This window comes from Somniosus microcephalus, chromosome 28 (assembly GCF_052327205.1).
Source record: "Somniosus microcephalus isolate GS21.2 chromosome 28, FLI_Smic_1.0, whole genome shotgun sequence".
In the NCBI taxonomy this organism is placed as follows: Eukaryota; Metazoa; Chordata; class Chondrichthyes; order Squaliformes; family Somniosidae; genus Somniosus; species Somniosus microcephalus.
The window spans coordinates 11,882,491-11,905,243 of record NC_141014.1 but is presented as its reverse complement, the minus strand read 5'-3'; the positions used below and the strand labels follow the sequence as shown (position 1 = coordinate 11,905,243).

General features: G+C 47.9%; 3 non-coding genes across 3 annotated transcripts; 2 read left to right on the top strand and 1 right to left on the bottom strand.

Annotated features, from left to right (window-relative positions):
- The first annotated feature begins 5,507 nt into the window (after nt 1-5,507).
- trnak-cuu (transfer RNA lysine (anticodon CUU)) lies at nt 5,508-5,581 on the top strand. The gene has a single exon. It is a non-coding gene; the product is annotated as a tRNA-Lys (tRNA).
- Nucleotides 5,582-6,535: 954 nt separating this feature from the next.
- trnar-ucu (transfer RNA arginine (anticodon UCU)) lies at nt 6,536-6,608 on the top strand. The gene has a single exon. It is a non-coding gene; the product is annotated as a tRNA-Arg (tRNA).
- A 3,866-nt stretch (nt 6,609-10,474) lies between these two features.
- Nucleotides 10,475-10,547, bottom strand: trnar-ccu (transfer RNA arginine (anticodon CCU)). Its single transcript has one exon. It is a non-coding gene; the product is annotated as a tRNA-Arg (tRNA).
- Nucleotides 10,548-22,753: the final 12,206 nt, after the last annotated feature.

The following is a 22,753-nucleotide window of genomic DNA, read 5'->3' as shown; positions in this document are numbered from 1 at the left end:
TTGTTGTCGCTGGTCTTCTTCCCAGACCTGCAAACTCGTGCAATGTGTCCCATCTTCCCGCATTGCCTGCATATTTTGTCTTTGGACCAGCAGTCCTTCTGGTCATGGTTAGTTCTGCCGCAGCGATAACATTTTGCAAATCCCCGTGTCATTTCGTGGGTGCCGTATTCCTGTGGCTTTTGTTGAATTTCTGCAGCTCCCCGGCTGCTGCTTCATACGATACTGCCACGCTGAAAGCCTTATCTAGCGTCAGCTCTTTCTCTGAGAGTAACTTCTTCTGTGTTCCTTCACTCAGGAGTCCACAGACAAATTTGTCCCGTAGGGTATCTGCCAGTCCTGCTCCGAACTGGCAGTGCTTTGATAGCTTGCGTAGTTCCGTAAGATACTCAGCATTGCTCTCATCTTTGTGCTGAGTTCTCCTGTGGAATTTAAATCTTTCTGCTATCAACAGCGGTGCAGGGTTTAAGTGTTCCTGTAGGAGAGCAACAATTTCGTTAAAGCTCTTCGCCTTCGGTTTGGCTGGAGTAATCAGGTCCCGCAATAGGCCGTATGTTCTAGCGCCCATTAAGTTTAGCAATATCAATGCCTTTTTCCCCTCCGCTATTTCGTTTGCCTCGAAATATACCTCGACTCTTTCCACATACGTGGTCCAGTCCTCTATTGTATTATCAAAAGCAGTGATACAGCCAGTCTTCGACATCTTGCAAATCTAAAATGGCACCTCCCGCGCTTTGCCTTCTTCCCCGATTTAACAAAATGGCGCCTCCCGCGCTTTGCCTTCTTCCCCGCTGTTGTTAGCGCTGCTTTCCACGGTTTCTTGCGCGTTTAATATTGATTTTTTTTTCTTTTATTATTTTCCCGTCGTGGAGCGGACCCTCTGGGAGACTTCTCTCCCTCTTCTTAGGTCCGAACACTGCCCGGCTTCGAAGCACCGGCTGCGCCCTGTGTGCTCCACCCTCTCTCTCTCTCTTTGCTTCCCGACTCGCTGCCCGGCCCTGTTGAAAAGCCACCCGATCGAGCTTCAGCCCGCCACAGCCCAGGAAGGATCAGTGCACTACCGGCCACCAGCCCGATTAGCTGGGAAACCACAGACCAAGGAACCAAGCCTGGCTCTGGACAGTCTCTCCTGCAAGTTTCCAATCCGACGATTTGGAGGGCGGTTGCCCACGGTCGACGCCCGTTTCTCGAGTTTCTTTGGATTTTATTTATTTTATTTTTTTTTCTTTCTTCTGGCTTCGACCTTCAATAACGTCGTCTGAGGTGCTGCCAAGTTGCAGGTAAGTTAGTTTCTTACTCGTCGCCAGTGTTACGTCCGTGAATAATTGAGACACAGACAGCAGGAGTGAACAAAGTAAGTCTTTACTGGTGGAAGTCAATAGTGAAAACTAAAAACACAGAGGCTCACTAGCGCCTTTTATACAGGGGTGGTGACTGCCGGTACGGCAGTCTGAGACCAGTTACTCTCTTAAAGGTACATACACAACACTGGCCACCACACTTTAGGAAGGATGTGAAGGCCCTTGAGAGGGTGCAGAGGAAATTTACCAGAATGGTTCTGTGGATGGTGGATCTTAGCTATAAGGACAGGTTGGAGAAGCTGGATTTGTTTTCATTAGAGCAAAGGAGGTTGAGGGGTGATTTGATAGAGGTGTACAAGATTATGACGGGTTTGGATAGGCTAGACGGGGAAAGGCTCTTCCCACTAGTTGATGGCACAAGGACTAGGGGACACAGATTTAAGGAATTGGGCAAGAGATACAGGGGGGATGTGAGACAAAACTTTTTTACACAGTGAATGGTGATGACCTGGAACTCGCTGCCGACGGAAGTGTCGGGAAGTGGAGACACTCAATGTTTTCAAGGGGAGACTGGATAGGCACTTGAGGGAAATAAACTTGCAGGGCTATGGGAATAAAGCGGGGGACTGGGACTGACTGGATTGCTCAAAAGAGAGCCGGCACGGACTGGATGGGCTGAATGGCCTCCCTCTGTGCCGTTATGACTCGATGACTCTACAGCTCTATTCATGAAGCCCAGGATCCTGTAAGCTTTTTTAACTGCTTTCTCAACCTGCCCTGCCACCTTCAATGAGTTGTGTACATACACCCCTAGTTCTGTCTGTTCATGCACCCCTTTAGAATTGTACCCTATAGTTTATATTTCCTCTCTTCATTCCTTCTACCAAAATGTATCAGTTTTCTGCGTTAACTTTCATTTGTCACGTGTCCGCCCATTCCACCAGCCTGTCCATGTCCTCTTGAAGCCTATCACTATCCTCCTCACTGTTCACTGCACTTCCAAGTTTTGCAATTGTGTCCTGTACAAACTTTACTCTGGCTGTGCAGTTTGGGTTTGATTGATTACCTACCGTAGTATTCGGGCCACATGGGAAGAATGGGGTGAATCGATTCATTAGCCACCCAACAATGTGCATTTTAAATCCTAATCAAAGATTTTCTATGTGCTGTGAGAATAATTAGCCCTGTAAATAATGATTTGGCGGTCACAAACTGACCCTTAAGTCTCATGATTTTCATTGCTTTATGTGCAACCCTAGTGGCCTAATGGATAAGGCACTGGCCTTCTAAGTCAGGGATCGTGGGTTCGTAGTCCCATCTGGGGTGCTGTATTTTTAAGATTGACACTACGATATAGCCGTCAAGGCCCAGAATGTCAATGCAGCCATCCAGAATAAACTCGTAGATGGTCAGGGCAGTGTTCGCAAGTTGATAGACATTCTGAAGGGATTTGTGAGGGCAGAGTAAAAGAGACGTACGCTGGAGATATTTATGTGGAAATGTGGAGAATTGTTGTGTGGCAGAAAGCACTGGTGAAGTTGGAGGCCACCATAGGATGCGGAAACGGTGGAGAAATGGACGTCGGCCCAGAGGAGTGAATTTCTGGCCAGGACCCAGACAGCAGCAAAATAATCCAGTGGGACAGTCACAGACTCAGCAGGTAACAGCAGCGATGGGCGATGGGCTGTAAACCAGACAAAGTTACCTTCAAACTGCAGCAACTGAATAGAAGATCAGAGTCATAGCAGCTGAGTCTTACAGTGTAGTCCAGTGGAGTAGTGTAGTATTGATGACAGAGAAGGCCAGGAATTGGGAATCAAATTTGAGCAAAGTTCCAGGGCTCACTGATGAAAACAAAGAGCGGGGAGTGTCGGGGAATGGACAGTGGGCACGGTATCTCCCTAAACATCGCTGCCTCTCTCTCCTCCTTTAAATGTTCCTTAAAACCTACCCCTTTGAACAAGGTTTAGGGCACCTGTCCTAATATCTCCTTATGTGTCTCGGTGTCAAATTCTGTTTGATAATCGCTCCTGTGAAGCGCCTTGCAATATTTTACTATGTTAACGGCGCTATAACGTGCCCACTGTCCATTCCCCGACACTGCCCGCACTTTGGTTTCATCACTGAGCTCTGGAACTTTGCTCAAATTTGACTTCCCAATTCCTGGCCTTCTCTGCCATCAATACTACACTACTCCACTGGGCTCCACTGGAATACGCTGTAAGACTCAGCTGCTGTGACTCTGATCTTCTATTCAGTTGCTGCAGTTTGAGGGTAACTTTGTCCAGTTTACAGCCCATCGCCCATCGCTGCTGTTACCTGCTGAGGCTGTGACTGTCCCACTGGTTTATTTTGCTGCTGTCTGGGTCCTGACCAGAAATTCCCTCTCCTGGGCCGACGTCCATTTCTCCACCGTTTCTGGATCTTATGGTGGCCTCCAACTTCACCACCGCTTTCTGCCCCACGGCAATTCTCCACATTTCCCGCTGTGATTATTTGCATGAACACCTTTGCGGCCTTCTGCGCACATGCACCGTATACCAGAGCCGTGCATGTGCAGCACCCAACGGTTGTGGCCTGCACCGTGGTCCCGGCGTCCCTCGGCTCCGTGCGGAGAAGACCACTCAGGTGAGCCGCTGGTGGCTGGGGAAGAGGGGGGTGGGGAAAATCGAGGGGAGAGAGAGGGTCGACGGGGGGAGAGAGAGAGGGGATGGAGGGGCGAAGTGAGAGAAGATCGAAGGGGGAAGAGAGAGAGAGGAGATTGGAGAAGAGAGAGAGAGAAGGGAGGAGAGAGTAGCTTGGAGAGAGAGAGATCAGAGAGAGAGAGGAGAAGAGAGAGAGGAGATCGGGGAGAGAGAGGAGATCGGAGAGAGAGAAAGGAGGAGGAGAGAGAGAGGAGAAGAGAGAGAGGAGATCAGATGGGGAAAGAGAGGAGAGGTCGAGAGAGAGGAGGGGGAGTGAGAGGAGACTGGAAGGGGGACAGAGGAGATCGGAGAGAGAGAGAGATCAGAGAGAGGGAGGAGGAGGAGGAGAGAGAGAGGAGGGGGAAGAGGGAGAGGAGATCGGAGGGAGAGAGGAGATCAGATGGGGAAAGAGGAGGGGGAGAGAGAGGACGGGGAGTGAGAGAGAGGAGATTGGAGAGAGAGAGGAGATCAAATGAGGAAAGAGAGGAGGGGGAGAGAGAGAGAGGCGTTCGGAGGGAAAAGGGTAAGGAGATTGGAGGGGGGAGAGAGGGAGATTGGAGGGAGAAGTGGGGAGGAGATCGGAGGGGGGAGTGAGGAGATTGGAGGGGGAGAGAGGGAGATCGGAAGGGGAGAGGATCTAACGGGGGGGAGAGAAGGTCAGTAACTCGGAGGGGGGTAAAGAGCACGGAGAGCAGAGTGGGGATGGGGGAGGAACGTGATCCCGGTCTAAATCCGAAAGTCCTGACACTGTCATTCCCTGAAATGAATATTTATTTGTACTGATACACAAATTAGCATTGATCCATTTGTTCTTTGTACCTTACCTCAAACTTTACTCTGGCTGTGCACAGTTTGGGTTTGATTGATTATCTACTGTGCTGTTCGAGCCACATGGGGAGAATGGGGTGAATCGATTCAGTCCCCACCCAACAATGTGCATTTTAAATCCCAATCAAAGATTTTCTGTCTGCGTTGGGAATAGTTTGCCAGGTAAATGTAAATGCTACGACTGGAGAATTTTAGCTGTGAGGAAAGATTGGATCGGCTGGGGTTGTTTCCTTTGGAACAGAGGAGGCTGAGGGGAGATTTAATTGAGGTGTATAAAATTATGAGGGGCCTAGATAGCGTGGATAGGAAGGATCTATTTCCCTTAGCAGAGAGGTCAATAACCAGGGGTCATAGATTTAAAGTAATTGGTAGAGGGGATTAGAGGAGATCTGAGGGGAAATGTCTTCACCCAGAGGGTGGTGGGGGTCTGGAACTCACTGTCTGAAAGGGTGGTAGAGGCAGAAACCCTCATCACATTTTAAAAGTACTTGGATGTACACTTGAAGTGCCGTAACCTACAGGGCTACGGACCAAGAGCTGGAAAGCAGGATTAGGCTGGATAGCTCTTTGTTGGCCGGCATGGACACGATGGGCCGAACGGCCTCCTTCCTTGCTGTAAATTTCTATGATTCTAAATAATGATTTGGACGTCACAAAATGGCCCTTAAGTCTCACGATTTTCAGCAGGTTAATTGCAGCCCCAGTGGCCTAATGGATAAGGCACTGGCCTCTTAAGCCAGTAGATCGTGGGTTTGAGTCCCACTTGGGGTGATGTACTTCCAAAGATTGCAAGGGGTGGAAAGTGTAAGCTAGGCAGGTTCCATTCATTGGTACCTGTCAGCCAAGTTTCAGTCATGGCCATAATATCAATGCAATTGTCCAGAATAAGCTCGTAGATGGTAAGGGCCCTGTTTGCAAGTTGATGGGCATTCTAAAGTGAGCCGATTAAGAAGGGCAGAGTAACCGAGAGGTACGCTGGAGATATTTCTGATGGAAATGGGGAGAATTGTTGTGGGGCAGAAAGCACTGGTGAAGTTGGAGGCCACCATAAGACCCAGAAATGGACTTTGGCCCAGGAGAGGGAATTTTTGGCCAGGACCCAAACAGCAGCAAAATAAACCAGTGGGACAGTCACAGACTCAGCAGGTAACAGCAGCGATGGGGGATGGGCTGTAAACTGGACAAAGTTACCCTCAAACTGCAGCAACTGAATAGAAGATCAGAGTCACAGCAGCTGAGTCTTACAGTGTATTCCAGTGGAGTAGTGTAGTATTGATGGCAGAGAAGGCCAGGAATTGGGAATCAAATTTGAGCAAAGTTCCAGGAGTCACTGATGAAAACAAAGAGCGGGCAGGGTCGGGGAATGGGCAGTGGGCATGGTATCTCCGCCTCGCTGCCTCTCTCTCCTCCTTTAAATCTTCCTTAAAACCTACCTCTTTGACCAAGGTTTAGGACTCCTGTCCTAATATCTCCTTATGTGGCTCGGTGTCAAATTCTGTTTGATAATCGCTCCTGTGAAGCGCCTTGGGACATTTTACTATGTTAACGGCGTTATATAAATGAAAGTTGTTGTTGTAGGTGGCTCTGGTATGGCGCGAGCAGTGACAGATATGATGGGTGAAAATAGCTCCCATCTCTGCTGAACTTTCGAAGACTCTGAAACTGAGGCAGATGTCACATTTCGGAGCGGTCAATTGCCCTCAGGCGGGTTACATTGTGTATTCAGCCCCAGTGGCCTAATGGATAAGGCACTGGCCTTCTAAGCCAGGGATTGTGGGTTCGAGTCCCATCTGGGGTGATGTGTTTTTAATGATTGACACAATGGTGGTTTAGGCGGGGCAAGTGGTGGAAGGTGCTGCCAGGCGGGGAGGCTGCATTAAGGAGGATTGTAGTATCACCTGTAGCCAAGATTCCATCAAGGCCGTAAGGTCAATGCAATCATCCACAATAAGGAGGGAGAGAGAAGACGGGCCAGTTAGCCTGACATCAGCCATCGGGAAAATGTTGGAATCCATTATTGAGGAAGTGGTAACAATGCACTCAGAAAATCATATGATTAGGCTTTTGTGAATGGGAAATTGTGTTTAACAAATTTATTGGAGTATTTTGAGGATGTAACTAGCAGGGTAGATAAATGGGAACCAGTGGATGTCGTATATTTGGATTTCCAAAAGGTATTCAATAAGGTGCCACGTAAAAGGTTTTATTTTTATTTGTTCCTGGGATGTGAGTGTTGCTGGCAAGGCCAGCATTTATTGCCCTTCCCTAATTGCCCTTGAGAAGGTGGTGGTGAGCCGCTGCCCTGAGGAACTCCTGCAGCGATGTCCTGGGGCTGAGGTGATTGACCTCCAACAACCACAACGCTACGCAAGATAAGGTATCCTGGGGTTTGGGTAATATATTAGCATGGATAGAGGAGTGGTTAACAGATAGAAAACAGCAGGTAGGGATAAACGGGTCATTTTCCAGTTGGCAGGCTGTAACTAGTGGGGTGCTTGGGCCTCAGCTATTTACAATCTATATTAATGACTTAGATGAAGGGGCCGAGGACAATGTATCCAGATTTGCTGACGATACAAAGCTAGGTGGAAAAGTAAGCTGTGAGGAGGACACAAAGATCCTGCAAAGGGATCTAGACAGGTTAAGTGAGTGGGCAATAAGGTGGGAGATAGAGAATAATGTGAGGAAAGGTGAGGTTATTCACTTTGTTAGGAAGAATAGAAAAGCAGATTATTTTTTAAATGGTGAGAAACTATTAAATGTTGGTGTTCAGAGAGATTTAGGTGTCCTCGTACAGGAAACACAGAGAGTTAGCATGCAGGTACAGCAAGCAATTAGGAAGGCAAATGGCATGTTGGCCTTTATTGCAAGGGTGTTGGAGCACAAGAGTAAGGAAGTCTTACTACAATTGTACAGGGCTTTGGTGAGACCACACCTGGAGTACTGCGCACAGTTTTGGTCTCCTTATCAGAGAAAGGACATACAGGCCTTAGAGGCGGTGCAACGAAGGTTCACTAGATTGATTCCTGGGATGAGAGGACTGTCCTATGATGAGAGCTTGTGTAGAATGGGCCTATACTCCCTGGAGTTTAGAGGAATGAGAGGTGTTCTCATTGAAACATATAAGATTCTGAGGGGCATTGACAGGGTAGATGCTGCGAGATTTTTTCCCCTGGCTGGAGAGTCTAGAACTAGGGGGTCACAGTCTCAGGATAAGGGGTCGTCCATTTAAGACTGAGATGAGGAGGAATTTCTTCACTCAGAGGGTTGTGAATCTTTGGAATTCTCCACCCCAAAGGATGTTGAGTCGTGGAGTATATTCAAGGCTGAGATAGATAGATATTTGGAATCTAGGGGAAACAAGGGATTGTAGAATTTGCAAAATTAATATTGTATTATAAGGGTCCTCTGGCAGAAGAGGCCTTGATTTTAAAAGACTGTTTTAAAAGAAGCCCAGGAAAGTGACACACAAAATGGCCGCCAGACCCCGTGACTGACTAATTGGGGCACTTTAAAATGGTTCCTGCAGTCCCCAGACAGCCTTTGTGGATTCAACCCACAGTAAGTTCTGGAAGCCGTTTCTGAGAGAACGAAACCAAACACCCACACATACATAAAGATTGGATGCAGATCCAGTCAGATCGGCTTGTAGATAAAGGCCATCTAGATGTTTACCCAGACAAAGGGGAACAGTTCCATATTCATAAAGAACGCATCAAGGACCTGTTAAAGACATCAAGAAGACATTAAACCATTACCAGGTCATTCCAGACCAGAGATGGCCATCACCGGCCATCCCGAAAGCAGTTTAAATATAACAACTACCCCGCTGTGCCATAAGCCCGCCAAAAGTTAAACAAAGACTAACCTCGATTTGGCGGGAGATAGAGGCTTCTTCTGAGAAGTATAATTGGAGACACCGGGGGTAGCGAAAAGAGTTTCATCTTAGATATTGGGAAGAGAGAGGTTCCTTTCTTCATCATCTTCGTGGAACCTTCGGTAATAGCCATTACCTTCGATAGCAGCTGGAGTTCGGAGAAGAAGACGGCTCGAGTCGGCGTCCCGCCCCGGGGTATAACATCGGGAGATCATCGACCAACCCCGGGCCGTTGACGAAACGGGAGGGTAGAAAAACTACCGAAGAAACCTATATGAAAGCCGGCTAGAGGCTTCCAACCGTGGTCAAGCAGATGATCTCCGCCGACATCCAGGCCCGTCAGTGTCCAGCCTGTCCGTGACCTTCACCTCGAGGGAGAGAGAGAGAGAGAGGTGTGGCGCAGCCCGCTGTGGCTCCACTGACCACGAGGAAACAGGACGCCTGAGGGGATCAAAACGCAGACCTGTTTCAAAACTCTATACTTTTCCAACTGGATTGGTGAGCATGTTTCTGGCCCTTCATAATCGGATCTAGATAGGTTAAAGGGGGTGGGCATTTTGGATATAATTAACATGAGTTGTTGTCCCTCGATGTTCCGTGTGTTTCCCCATTTCATGATGACTTTTGTAAAGTATAATATGCCTGTATCTATTTTAGTCAGTAATGTATTGTTATGATTTGTTTTTCCCTCCCATGTACCCTATCATTTGCTTGCATTTGATTTGTGTTTCCATATGCAATAAAATTCCATTTTGATTCATTAAACTTGGTCTATCAGAGTCTTCTCTGCATTGTAGTTCCTGCACCTAAGGACAGTGTCTAGAATCTAAGGGGCGAGTGGGCCGAACCACTCAAGGTTTACTGTGCAAAAGAGAGAGAGAGGCCTCTGGCGAGAGAAACCTCGGCGAACACAGAGAGAAAACCCCTTACAGGATATGGGGCTCGGGCAGAAAAGTAGAGTTGAGGTCGAAGATCAGTCATGATCTTATTGAATGGCGGAGCAGGCTCGAAGGGCTGTACGGCCGACTCCTGCTCCTACTGCTTATGTTCTTATGGTGATGGACATTGAAGTCCACCTGATGGCATGAGAGTTCATGGGGTCCGGAGTCAGCGTTGAGGAATCCCAGGGCCACTCCCTCCTGTCTGTGTACCACTGGGCCGCCACCTCTGGTGGGTCTGTCCTGCTTGTGGGACGGGACATACCCAGGGATGGTGATGGAGGAGTCTGGGACCTTGGCTGATAGGTATGATCCTGTGTGGTTGCATTCTATCCCAAGCTACAAGTTTAAAGTTACCTGGGCCCACTGCCCATCTGTTTACTCCACTGGACTACACTGTAAGGTTCATCTGCTGTGACTCTGATCTTCTATTCAGTTGCTTAAGTTTGAAGGTAACTTTGTCCAGCTTACAGCTCATCCCCCATCGCTGCTGTTACCTGCCGAGTCTGTCAACCCCCATCTGTCCCATATCCCTACTCTCTCACCGACCTTCCTGCCCACTGGCGAATAACCTTGCCAACCTCCTTCCCATCACACTCACCCCTGTGGATCAGCCAGCAGATCAGCTATTACTGGCTCTCTCCACAAATACTCCAGTCTGTCCATCACCTTGTGAATAAGGTCCTTAATATTCATGAGTTCATTGTGGATTGAATTGAAATCACAACGTTGAACGAAACTTGGCTCACAGGCGATGATAACTTCCTCCTCAATGAAGCCTCTCCCATCCATACCTTCCACCACTTGCCCCACCTAAACCGACGTTGTGTCAATCTTTGTAAAATTCATCACCCCAGATGGGACTCAAATCCACAACCCCTGGCTTAGGAGGCCAGTGCCTTATCCATTAGGCCACTGGGGCGGAGTACACAATGCAACCCACCTGAAGGCAATTGACCATCTCCGGAATTTGACATCTGCCTCACATTTTCAGAAAGTTAGAAAGTTAAGCACAGATGGAAGTTATTTTCACCCATCATATCTGCCACTGCGCGCGCCATACCAGAGCCATCTACAACAACAACCTGCATTTATATAGCGCCTTTATCATAGTAAAATGTCCAAAGGTGCTTCACAGGACCGTTGTGCAACAATAATTTGACGCCAAGCCACGTAAGGAGATATTGGGCAGGTTGGTCACAGAGGTAGGTTTTAAGGAGCATCTTAAAGGAAGAGAGATGTAGCGAGGATTATGTAGAGAATTCCAGAGTTTAGGGCCTAGGCAGCTGAAAGCACGGCTGTCAATGGTGGAGCGAAGAAAATAGGGGATGCGAAAGAGGCCAGAATTGGAGAAGCGCAGAGATCTTGGATTATTGTCAGGCTGGAGAAGGTTACAGAGACAGCGAGGGGCGAGGCCATGGAGGGATTGGAAGACAAGGATGAGAATTTTAAATTCGAAGCGTTGCTGGACTGGGAGTCAGTGTGGGTTAGTGAGCACAGGGTGACGGGTGAACCGGACTTGGTGTGAGTTAGGATACAGGCAGCAGAATTTTGGATGAGCTCAGTTGATGAGTCCCCTTTTCATAGTGTTTCCCCGTTCAACGGAAGAAATAAAATTACTAAATGGAAGAAAAAGCTTTAATTCACTGAAATAATTTACTTGACACGAGAAGCACCAAAGTGATGAGTAACAGAAAGGAGCACAATTGTAGTATAAGTAGAATCAGTGAGTACAACTGAAGAATGAAAACATCGCAACACAAGAGAAAGCATTAACTCAGAATTAATTCAAAACAAATCAGTAAACTGAAAGAATAAAATGAGTGAATTAAAGAAAAAACATTAACTCAATGAAATAAAACACTTTCCTTGAAGGAAATTCAAGATGTCTCCTGGGCTGGCAGCTCCCTCGGGAGCTCCCTCGCTCTGCGACTCTATCCTTGGCCATCCGATGCCATCCTTCACCATTTCTCCCCAACTCTCCTCTCTTCCATTGTTTAATTTCCCCAGCCTCTAATAGTGACTGAATACACTGTGAGACTCAGCTGCTGTGACTCTGATCTCTATTCAGTTGCTGCAGTTTGAAGGTAACTTTGTCCAGTTTACAGCCCATCCCCCATCACTGCTGTTACCTGCTGAATCTGTGACTGTCCCACTGGTTTATTTTGCTGTTGTCAGGGTCCTGGTCAGAAATTCCCTCTCCTGGGCCGACGTCCATTTCTCGGCCGTTTCTGGATCTTATGGTGGCCTCCAACTTCAACACCACTTTCTGCCCAACAAAAAATCGCAACAATTCCACAGAAATCCCTCCAGCACACCTCTCAGTTACTCTGCCCTCCCAAATCCCTCCACACACTCCCTCAACAATGTCCATCCACTCCAATAGTGACTGCATTTTAGCACAAACTGCAAGTTAAAAGTAACCTGGGCCCACTGCCCATCCCCCGACCCTGCCCACTGCCCATCCGCCGACCCTGCCCACTGCCCATCCGCCGACCCTGCCCACTGCCCATCCCCCGACCCTGCCCACTGCCCATCCCCCGACCCTGCCCACTGCCCATCCCCCGACCCTGCCCACTGCCCATTCCCCGACCCTGCCCACTGCCCATCCGCCGACCCTGCCCACTGCCCATCCCCCGACCCTGCCCACTGCCCATCCCCCGAACCTGCCCACGGCCCATCCCCCGACCCTGCCCACTGCCCATCCTCCGACCCTGCCCACTGCCCATCCCCCGGCAACACCCACTGCCCATCCCCCGACCCTGCCCACTGCCCACCCCCCGATCCTGCCCACTGCCCATTCCCCGACCCTGCCCTCTGCCCATCCCCGGACTCTGCCCACTGCCTATCCCCGGACACTGCCCACTGCCCATCCCCCGACAACACCCACTGCCCATCCCCCGACACTGCCCATCCCCGGACTCTGCCCACTGCCCATCCCCCAACCCTGCCCACTGCCCATCCCCCGACCCTGCCCTCTGCCCATCCCCGGACTCTGCCCACTGCCCATCCCCCGACCCTGCCCACTGCCCATCCCCCGACCCTGCCCACTGCCCATCCCCCGACCCTGCCCACTGCCCTTCCCCCAACCCTGCCCACTGCCCATCCCCCGACCCTACCTACTGCCCATCCCCCGACCCTGTCCACTGCCCATCCCCCGACCCTGCCCACTGCCCATCCCCCGACCCTGCCCACTGCCCATCCCCCGACCCTGCCCACTGCCCATCCCCCGACAACACCCACTGCCCATCCCCTGACTCTGCCCATTGCCCATCCCCTGACCCTGACCACTGCCCATCCCCCGACCCTGCCCACTGCCCATCCCCCGACCCTGCCCTCTGCCCATCCCCCGACCCTGCCCTCTGCCCATCCCCGGACTCTGCCCACTGCCCACCCCCCGACCCTGCCCACCGCCCATCCCCCGACCCTGCCCACTGCCCATCTCCCGACCCTGCCCACTGCCCATCCCCCGACCCTGCCCTCTGCCCATCCCCCGACCTGACCACTGCCCATCCCCCGACCCTGCCCACTGCCCATCCCCCAACCCTGCCCTCTGCCCATCCCCCGACCCTGCCCTCTGCCCATCCCCGGACTCTGCCCACTGCCCACCCCCCGACCCTGCCCACTGCCCATCCCCCGACCCTGCCCACTGCCCATCCCCCGGCCCTGCCTACTGCCCATCCCCCGACCATGCCCACTGCCCATCCCCGACAATGCCCACTGCCGATCCCCCAACCCGGCCCATGGCCCATCCCCCGACCCTGCCCACTGCCTATCCCCCGACCATGCCCACTGCCCATCCCCCAACAATGCCCACTGTCCATCCCCCGACCATGCCCACTGCCCATCCCCCAACAATGCCCACTGTCCATCCCCTGACCCTGCCCATGCCCATCCCCCAACAATGCCCATTGCCCATCCCCCGACCATGTTTAGGGAGATACCGTGCCCACTGCCCATACCCCGACCCTGCCTGCTCTTTATTTTCACCAGTGAGCCCGAGAACTTTGCTCAAATTTGATTCCCAATTCCTAGCCATCTTTGTCATCAAATCTACACTGGACTCCACTGGAATACACTTTAAGACTCAGCTGCTGTGACTCTGATCTTCTATTCAGTCGCTGCAGTTTGAAGGTAATTTTGTCCAGTTTACAGCCCATCGCCCATCACTGCTGTTACCTGCTGAGTCTGTGACTGTCCCACTGGTTAGTTTGCTGCTATCTGGGTCCTGACCAGAAATTCCCTCTCCTGGGCCGACGTCCATTTCTCCACCATTTCCAGATCTTATGGTGGCCTCCAACTTCACCATCGCTTTCTGCCCCACAGCAATTCGGCACATTTCCACGGAAATACCTCCAGCACACCTCTGGGTTACTCTGCCCTCCCAAATCCCTACTCCCACTCCCTCCAGAATGTCCATCCACTTGTGTAGTTTTGGTCGCCTTATCTGAGGAAGGATGTTCTTGCCATGGAGGGAGTGCAGCGAAGATTCACCAGACTGATACCTGGGATGGCAGGAATGACGTATGAAGAGAGATTGGGTCGGTTAGGCTTATATTCGCTAGAGTTTAGAAGAATGAGAGGGGATCTCATTGAAACATATAAAATTCTAACAGGACTAGACAGACTAGATGCAGGAAGGATGTTCCCGATGGTGGGGGAGTCCAGAACCAGGGGTCACAGTCTAAGGATAAGGGGTAGGCCATTTAGGATAGAGATGAGGAGGAATTTTTTCACCCAGAGAGTGGTGAACCTGTGGAATTCTCTGCCACAGAAGATAGTTGAGGCCAATTCATTAAATATATTCAAGAAGGAGTTAGATATATTTCTTAAGGCTAAGGGGATCAAGGGATATGGGGAGAAAGCAGGGACAGGGTACTGAGTTTGGATGATCAGCCATGATCTCATTAAATGGTGGAGCAGGCTCGAGGGGCCGAATGGCCTACTCCTGCTCCTATCTTCTATGTTTCTATGTTATTATCAGAGATCTTTATTCTCAAATCTTACCTTGGTTACATTTTTACATTTCTTAGTCTTATTCCAGGATATCCAACAAAATCAAATACAAGTACCTTGATCCCCGAGACACAAAGAGTTGTAGACTTACAGAGCTTGCCTCTGAAGCCTGAGAATGGCTTTGCCCCTTCAATGGAATCTGTCTTCCTATTTGAAAGTTCAATTTTTATACCCTTTTTCAGTGGTATGTCCTTTGAAGCTTTCTGCTGATGTAAGCTAATTATCTCTAGTCATTTTTCTGTTGACCCCTGCAATCTTTACAGTCAGTTCAGCTGGTAGCAAGCAGACTCGTGTCTCTACCTCTAGGTGTTCAAAGCTTATCATAAAAAATGGTGTGGAGCAGATGTTTCTATTCTTCCCATCTTTTTGTATGTTTTTACAACGTGTAAATTAAAAACACCTCAACCGGATGCACCATTGTCTTCTTAGTTATCCCAACTGTTTGTAACACTGGTTCCTGTCTCCGTGTTTCATTTGATGTTACTTTTACGAAGGCATATGTTTCTTTATCATTCTGTGTTTCTTTCCAAAGTGTTGGTTTAAGATACTTTAACAATGTATGGTTTTGGCCCAGTAATTCCGTTCCAAACGCATGAGTACGGTCGGGGTACTCACGCGTCTGGCCGGAGGAAATGCCGGTTTTCAGCATGCACAGCGCATGCGGGGAAAACCGGCATTTCCTGTCCTCTGAATGAAGGGGTTCAGAGGCAGAACGCGTGCGACTGCACAGGCAGCGCGTGCGCAGTAAAATTCGCCGGTTTCATTCATGCTTTCAGTGAGGTTAAGTCCTTACAACTTACACATGAAAAAAGCAGGAGTAAAGTTGCTCCAGAGGCTGCGGAGGAAGATATATTTTATCGTGGAGCTTCTGAAAGGCTATATTTTTGTTTGGGAAAGGGAGGAAAGTTATTTTAAGAAATGATGAGGTAAGTTTTAAAGTTTAATTTTTTTTTTTAAACGGGTTTTCAGTACTGCAGGTAGAAGGAGCAATTGTGGCTGTGTGAATTGAATTTGCTGTGTTTATTAAATGTGAAAATGTCTGTTCTAAAATGAATAATGTAACATTTCCAACATTTTTAAGAAAGAAACTTTTCATCAGTAAGTAATTATGTATGTATGTCCGTATATATTCCTTTACGTATATGTATGTATGTATATATTCCTTTACTTATGTGTATGAATGTATATATTTAATTATGACTTTGAGAGAAAGTAACTTATTGGAAAATCATCTCGGGCTGTGAAATTGATCAGGCGGGTATGATGTATTACCAAGACGATAACGCGTTTCTCCTGCCACAGGCCGGGGTGATTTTCTAGCCAGTCACTTCATTAAAATTACTTTAACAACTCTTTCCATTTCTTCCTTGCAAGGACGTCTGTGTAAGCAGGAGGCCTGTGAGCGAGAAAAATGCCCGGGAACTGCTAGTAGCCAACACCTTCACGAGCTAGTGGCGCCTTGTACCTCCCCCTCCCCCCGCAAGGCAAAGAAAGGAGCCGACACAATTTAAAGTGAAGCAGTGAACTTTTATTGCATCATAAAACAGTTTTCAGGGTCAGTTTTGATGTAGATAGTTTATAACTTTAAAATGTTAACTAGCTATTTCCTGCTTTTCAAACATTTGTAAACATGAATAGTTCAGAAAAAAATGTGTTAACATTTTAAAGTGACTTTTTCTGTTTTCTTAGTGCAATAAAGACATTCAAGGTGGAAACTAGCTATGTTCTAATTTTCAAATAGTTGTAAAAATACTTTGGCTCCAATAAAAGTTGCTAATTTTTTTCAAACTGACTACAGGCTGCACTGTTTAAAGGAAAAGGTTACATATCCTTTCAGTCACAAATAAACATTTCAATGAAAACAGCAAACACAACATTTTACATGTCAATAAAATGAAAAATTTAACAATTGCACGATTTGCCCCCTCGCATCTGCGACTGAGGGTCCAAGGAGGTGCATTGCGCAAGAGGTCATCGTCGTACGTATCCTCACACTGTTCCCTTTCGGGAACTGTATGAAGTGGTGGAAGGATTTCTGGCCACGTTAACGCTCCTTCCGTGACCATAGCCATCTTCATACCAGCCATTAGGGTGGTTAGTCCTATGGTGCGAGGGTTTTACGGGCTCCCACAACCCATCTGAGGGGGGGGGCCACCCACACCCGCGGACGCAAGTATCCCGCTGGATGTCCACCCAGAATTTATAGTTGGAGCTCCGACTCCACTTGCCGGGACTGTCTGGAGCGGGGTTCGAAACCCTACTCCTTCTGGCCCAGCGGTGGGGATGCTTACCGCTACGCAAAAGGCCCACTCCGCGCAAAAGGTGACACCCATACGTTTCCTGCGCCTTTTCCCTCCCCGTGACTGGAGCCCTATGCTGCCACTTGAAAGACCAAGCTATCATCTGTCCTTTTTGCGGCGCCTTGGACTTCTCATTACCAACGATGAGCAGGCGCTGCGCCTCCACCTCATTGAGGAGATTGCTGAGGTCATCATCAGTTCAATTGTGAGTTCTTTTAATGCCGTGAATTGTGCTCATTCCAGCCATTTCACGTTGCTAATCGGATTGGGCCTTTGGCGTAGCGGTAGCATCCCCGCCACTGGGCCAGACAGGGTAGGGTTTTGAACCCCGCTCCAGACAGTCCCGGCAAGTGGAGTCGGAGCTCCGGCTCTAAATTCTGGGTTGACATCCAGTGGGATATTTGCGTCCATGGGTGTGGGTCGCCCCCCCTCGTATAGGTTGTGGGAGCCTGTAAAACCCTCCCGCCATAGGACTAACCACCCTAATGGCTGGTACAAAGATGGTTAGGGTCACGGAAGGAGCGTTAATCATGGCCATAAATCCTTCCACCACTTCATACAGTTCCCCAAAGGGAACAGTGTGAAGACACGGACGACGATGATGTTGCTAATTAAATAAATGGAATGAAAAATATGCTTTCAGGGCTTTTAAAAGACTTTAAATTGCTTTAATTCTGTTTAAAACTACTTCAGATTCTTCAAAATAATGTAAAAGTTTATAAAAGTTACCAGAAGCTTCATAAAAATACCAAAAACCTATTTAAAATGCTGCTCTGCATATAAAAATGCTTTGCAGCTTGTGAGAAACATTGGGGGCGTGTCCTATTAAACTGAGACCTCAAGGGGCGTGTCTCACTTGTACTGCACGCTCCAGGCTTTGCGCTGGCTGCACTCCTGGACGGCGTGACATCAGACGCTGCCCGGGAGTCATCATTTTAAAACAGGAATTCCAGGCGTCCCTGAAGCTCAACGGCCGGCGCGTCGGGTAAGTGCACATCGGGGGCTTGCACGCGCGGCAAGTCCCCGATCCTAATTTCTGCCCCATTGTGTTCTTTTGAAAGCTTCAGACTTGATGGAACCTCTAACCCTCTGCCTCAATAAGGCTATTGATTCAGTGTCAACAACTTATCTTATCTCAATAACCTGTATGCTGTCTACAGCTTTTCCATTCTTATGTTTTTAGATTTTCAAAGCTAGTATGTCATGTTTTAATCAGAATCCTTTCATAGGATGGTGTATTTTTCTGAATATGGTTTATTGCTTATTCCTTCACAAGTGCAGTCTCCCTGCCTGGCAGCACCTTCCACCACTTGCCCCACCTAAACTGCCGTTGTGTCAATCATTAAAAGCACATTACCCAAGATGGGATTTAAACCCACAATCCCTGGCTTAGGAGGTCAGTGCCGTATCCATTAGGCCACTGGGACTGAATACACAAAGAGTCTCACCAGAAGACAATTGACCACTCCAAAATGTGACATCTGCCTTACAGTTTCAGAATCTTCAAAAGTTAAGCCGAGATGGGAGCGATTTTCACCCATCATATCTGTCACTGCCCGCGCCATACCAGAGCCACCTAAAACAAAAACTTGCATTTATATAGCGCCTTTAACAAAGTAAAATGTCCCAAGGCGCTTCACAGGAGGAAATCTGACACCGAATCACATAAGGAGATATTAGGACAGGTGCCCTAAACCTTGGTCAAAGGGGTATGTTTTAAGAAACGTTTAAAGGAGGAGAGAGAGGCAGCGAGGCAGAGATGTTTAGGGAGATACCGTGCCCACTGCCCATTCCCCGACCCTGCCCGCTCTTTCTTTTCATCAGTGATTCCTGGAACTTTGTTCAGATTTGTTTCCCAATTCCTGGCCTTCTCTGCCATCAATACTACGCTACTCCACTGGACTCCACTGGAATACACTGTAAGACTCAGCTGCTGTGACTCTGATCTTCTATTCAGTTGCTGCAGTTTGAAGGTAACTTTGTCCAGTTTACAGCCCATCACCCATCGCTGCTGTTACCTGCTGAGTCTGTGACTGTCCCACTGGTTTATTTTTCTGCTGTCTGGGTCCTGGACCAGAAATTCCCTCTCCTGGGCCGATGTCCATTTCTCCACCGTTTCCAGATCTTATGGTGGCCTCCAACTTCACCATCGCTTTCTGCCTCACAGCAATTCGGCACATTTCCACCGAAATACCTCCAGCACACCTCTGGGTTACTCTGCCCTCCCAAATCCCTACTCCCACTCCCTCCAGAATGTCCATCCACTTGTGCAGTTTTGGTCACCTTATCTGAGGAAGGATGTTCTTGCCATGGAGGGAGTGCAGCAAAGATTCACCAGACTGACACCTGGGATGGCAGGAATGACGTATGAAGAGAGGTTGGGTCGGTTAGGCTTATATTTGCTAGAGTTTAGAAGAATGAGAGGGGATCTCATTGAAACTTATAAAATTCTAACAGGACTAGACAGACTAGATGCAGGAAGGATGTTCCCGATGGTGGGGGAGTCCAGAACCAGGGGTCACAGTGTAAGGATAAGGGGTAAGCCATTTAGGACAGCGATGAGGAGGAATTTCTTCACCCAGAGAGTGGTGAACCTGTGGAATTCTCTACCACAGTAGACAGTTGAGGCCAATTCATTAAATATATTCAAGAAGGAGTTAGATATATTTCTTAAGTCTAAGGGGATCATAAGAACATAAGAACATAAGAAGTAGGAGCAGGAGTAGGCCATACGGCCCCTCGGGCCTGCTCCACCATTCAATAGGATCATGGCTGACCCGAACTTAGACTCACGTCCACTTCCCTGCCCTCTCCCCGTAACTCCTTATTCCCCTATCAGCTAGTAAACTGTCTATCTCCGTTTTAAATGTATTTAATGTCGCAGCTTCCACAACTCTCTGAGGTAGCAAATTCCATAGATTTACTACCCTCTGAGTGAAGAAGTTTCTCCTCATCTCAGTTTTGAAAGGGCAGCCCCTTATTCTAAGATCATGCCCCCTAGTTCTAGTCTCACCCATCAGTGGAAACATCCTCACTGCATCCACCCGATCAAGCCCCCTCACAATCTTATATGTTTCGATAAGATCGTCTCTCATTCTTCTGAATTCCAATGAGTAGAGGCCCAACCTACTCAACCTTCCCTCATACGTCAACCCCCTCATCTCCGGAATCAACCGAGTGAACCTTCTCTGAACTGCCTCGAGAGCAAATATATCTTTTCTTAAATATGGAAACCAAAACTGCACGCAGTATTCCAGGTGTGGCCTCACCAGTATCCTGTATAACTGCAGCAAGACTTCCCTGCTTTTATACTCCATCCCCCTTGCAATAAGAGCCAAGATTCCATTGGCCTTCCTGATCACCTGCTGTACCTGCATACTAACCTTCTGTGTTTCATGCACCAGGACCCCCAGATCCCTTTGTACTGTAATTCTTTGCAGTTTCTCTCCATTTAGATAATAACTTGCTCTTTGATTTTTTCTGCCAAAGTGCATAACCTCACACTTTCCAACATTATATTCCATCTGCCAAATTTTTGCCCATTCACTTAGCCTGTCTATGTCCTTTTGCAGGTTTTTTATGTCCTCCTCACTCACTGCTTTCCCTCCCATCTTTGTATCATCGGCAAACTTGGATACATTGCACTTGGTCCCTTCCTCCAAATCGTTAATATAGATTGTAAAGAGTTGGGGTCCCAGCACTGACCCCTGCGGAACACCACTAGTTACTGATTGCCAACCCGAGAATGAACCATTTATCCCAACTCTGTGTTTTCTGTTAGATAGCCAATCTTCCACCCATGCCACTATATTTCCCCCAATCCCGTGATTTTTTATCTTGTGCAGTAATCTTTTGTGTGACACCTTGTCAAATGCCTTTTGGAAGTCCAAATACACCACATCCACTGGTTCCCCTTTATCCACCCTGTTTGTTACGTCCTCAAAGAATTCGAGCAAATTTGTCAAGCATGACTTCCCCTTCGTAAAACCATGCTGACCCTGTCCGATTAAATTATGCTTATCCAAATGTCCTGTTACTGCTTCCTTAATAATGGACTCCAACATTTTACCAACCACAGGTGTTAGGCTAACTGGTCTATAGTTTCCAACCTTTTGTCTGCCTCCCTTTTTAAATAAGGGCATTACATTAGCAGTTTTCCAATCTGCTGGGACCTTTCCTGAATCCAGGGAGTTTTGGAAAATTACCACCAATGCATCCACAATCCCTACCGCTACTTCTCTCAAGACCCTAGGATGTAAGCCATCAGGTCCAGGGGATTTATCTGCCTTTAGTCCCATTATCTTACCGAGTACCACCTCCTTAGTGATTTTAATCGTGTTTAGCTCCTCCCCCCCATAGCCCCTGTTTGTCCAGTGTTGGGATATTTTTAGTGTCCTCTACTGTAAAGACTGATACAAAATATTTGTTCAGCGTTTCTGCCATCTCCATGTTACCCACCACTAATTTCCCGGTCTCGTCCACCAAGGGACCAACATTCACCTTAGCCACCCTTTTTCTTTTTATATAACTGTAGAAACTCTTGCTATCTGTTTTTATATTTTTTGCTAGTTCACTTTCATAATCTATCTTCCCTTTCTTAATTAATCTTTTAGTTATTCTTTGCTGGCTTTTAAATGCTTCCCAATCTTCTATCCTCCCACTAGATTTGGCTACTTTATATGCCCTTGTTTTCAGTCGGATACTATCCTTTATTACTTTACTTAGCCACGGATGGCTGTCTTTTCTTTTATTCCCCTTTTTCCTCACTGGAATACATTTTTCTTGAAAGTTGTGAAATATCTCCTTGAATGTACAAATCAAAATCAAATCAAATCAAAATCACTTTTATTGTCATTGTTAGTGCACAAGTGCAGTACAACGAAATGTAGGCTTGCGGCTCCCGAGAGTGTACATTTGGATTAAGACATTTAAACATTCAACATACATTTGGCTTGTAGTATATTAACATAAATATGACCATAATAAAGTGCATTGGCAGATGTGCAGGCTTTAGAGTTTATTTGTGGAGTTCAGTAGGATGACAGCCCTGGGAAAGAAGCTGTTCCTAAATCTGGTCGTACGGGTGCGAATGCATCTGTAGCGTCTCATTGTACCATCTGCTCATGTACCATCTTACACTTTAATCTATTTTCCCAGTCCACTTTAGTCAACTCTGCTCTCATACCTTCATAGTCTCCTTTATTTAAGCTTAGTACGCTGGTTTGAAATCCAACTCTCTCACCCTCCAACTGTATTTGGAATTCAACCATGTTATGGTCACTCATTCCAAGGGGATCCTTTGCCAGGACATTTTTTATTAATCCTGTCTCATTACACAGGACCAGATCTAAGATTGCCTGCCCCCTGGTTGGTTCAGTTACATACTACTCAAGGAACCCATCCCTAATGTACTCTATGAACTCTTCCTCAAGGCTGCCCTGCCTAATTTGATTTGTCCAGTCAATATGAAAGTTAAAATCCCCCATGATTATAGCTGTTCCCTTATTACAAGCCCCAACTATTTCCTGATTTATACTCCGACCAACAGAGTTGCAACTGTTAGGAGGCCTATAGACGACGCCCACTAGTGACTTTTTCCCCTTATTATTCCTTATCTCCACCAAAACTGTTTCACTATCCTGATCCTTTGGCCCAATATCATTTCTCACTATTGCAGTGATTCCGTCCTTTATTAACATAGCCACCCCACCTCCCTTTCCTGCCTGTCTGTCCTTCCTAATTGGCAAATACCCTGGATGTTTAGTTCCCAGTCATGGTCACCTTGCAGCCATGTTTCTGTAATGGCCACCAG